We start from the raw sequence: 2238 nt of genomic DNA, 5'->3' as shown, positions 1-2238 counted from the left end.
GGGGGGCGTTTTTCACTCTTTATCCATCCGGGCAGAGCGGACTCACTGCGCATGCCTCACTCCCGGTGTTTACAACCGATAAACACCAATCACCGGAGCCGTGTCGGTGAAAATCCCCTTGTCACGATAATACAATATGGATTTAGAGCTTTCCTCCACACGTGCTCCGTGTTTTGGAGCAGCATGCATTTGAAATAGTCCCTGTCATTTCATCTCAAGGATAAGCTTTAAAAAAAAAAAAAAAAAAAAAAAAAAAAAAGCCCAACCAGAGGGTCAAGTCTGTCATTTACTTCTGAAGTTGGGTAGCAGCATGTACTTCAATGTTTAATGCCTCTAAATACATTATTAACATATTGCATGACTTTTCCTATTTTAATGAGAGAAAATGAGATAAACATTAAATTAACATGATGGTATGTTTTCAATGTTTCTTTAGGGCCAATATGACCTCTGTCTTTTTTAGCCGAATAAAATATATACACTATATTACCAAAAGTATTCGCTCACCCATTCAAATGATCAGAATCAGGTGTCCTAATCACTTGGCCTGGCCACAGGTGTATAAAATCAAGCACTCAGGCATGCAGACTGTGAAACAAGACATTTGTGAAAGAATGGGCCGCTCTCAGGAGCTCAGTGAATTCCAGCGTGGAACTGTCATAGGATGCCACCTGTGCAACAAATCCAGTCGTGAAATTTCCTCGCTCCTAAATATTCCACAGTCAACTGTCAGCTCTATTATAACAAAATGGAAGCGTTTGGAACAACAGCAACTCAGCCACGAAGTGGTAGGCCACGTAAAGTGACGGAGAGGGGTCAGCGGATGCTGAAGCGCATAGTGCAAAGAGGTCGCCGACTTTCTGCACAGTCAATTGCTACAGAGCTACAAACTTCATGTGACCTTCAGATTAGCCCAAGTACAGTACGCAGAGAGCTTCATGGAATGGGTTTCCATGGCCGAGCAGCTGCAGCCAAGCCACACATCACCAAGTGTAATGCAAAGCGTCGGATGCAATGGTGTAAAGCACGCCGCCACTGGCCTCTAGAGCAGTGGAGACGCGTTCTCTGGAGTGATGAATCACGCTCTTCCATCTGGCAATCTGATCGACGAGTCTGGGTTTGGAGGTTGCCAGGAGAACGGTACATTTCAGACTGCATTGTGCCGACTGTGAAATTTGGTGGAGGAGGAATTATGGTGTGGGCTTGTTTTTCAGGAGCTGGGCTTGGCCCCTTAGTTCCAGTGAAAGGAACTTTGAATGCTTCAGGATACCAAAACATTTTGGACAATTCCATGCTCCCAACCTTGTGGGAACAGTTTGGAGCGGGCCCCTTCCTCTTCCAACATGACTGTGCACCAGTGCACAAAGCAAGGTCCATAAAGACATGGATGACAGAGTCTGGTGTGGATGAACTTGACTGGCCTGCACAGAGTCCTGACCTGAACCCGATAGAACACCTTTGGGATGAATTAGAGCGGAGACTGAGAGCCAGGCCTTCTCGACCAACATCAGTGTGTGACCTCACCAATGCGCTTTTGGAAGAATGGTCAAAAATTCCTATTAACACTCTCCTCAACCTTGTGGACAGTCTTCCCAGAAGAGTTGAAGCTGTAATAGCTGCAAAAGGTGGACCGACATCATATTGAACTCTATGGGTTAGGAATGGGATGGCACTTCAGTTCATAGTATGAGTAAAGGCAGGTGAGCGAATACTTTTGGTAATATAGTGTAAGTGGTATCAACATTTTACACACATTTGTTTCACTTGTTTTGGATGACACTGAGGATCCATAGCAGGCCATTTGTAATCTTCAAAACCTTCTCTGCTTTAGGGCCCTAACCGAACACAACCATGTGAGAGAACCAGCGATAGTAAATGTGATATTTGGGAGGGAAAAATATGATTCCTAAAAGAACTCTGACGTGTAAGAAGGGTTGGATGTGGAGGTTTGTTTTATTTAAAGGGCTGTTTAGGTACTGAACAAGACACATGAAGTACCTGACACATAAACCTCGGTAACATTTTTTTTAATAATCATTTTCTGGAGGTTTGAATTGCTGGGGTCAACTTCACACTAATTAATAAGAAATGTTAGTAAATTCTAAGGTAACAGGAAGGTTAATATCTTGGATTGCTTCCAAACAAGGAGGCAGAATACATAAATGTAATATACACCTGTTGCTTAATCTCATCCATTGAATTTTACCCTTTCTCTTTCTCCTCAGTATCTCTCTAGTT

The sequence above is a fragment of the Myripristis murdjan genome, chromosome 5 (genome assembly GCF_902150065.1).
Source record: "Myripristis murdjan chromosome 5, fMyrMur1.1, whole genome shotgun sequence".
NCBI lineage: Eukaryota > Metazoa > Chordata > Actinopteri > Holocentriformes > Holocentridae > Myripristis > Myripristis murdjan.
Note: the sequence above shows the minus strand (reverse complement) of the source record.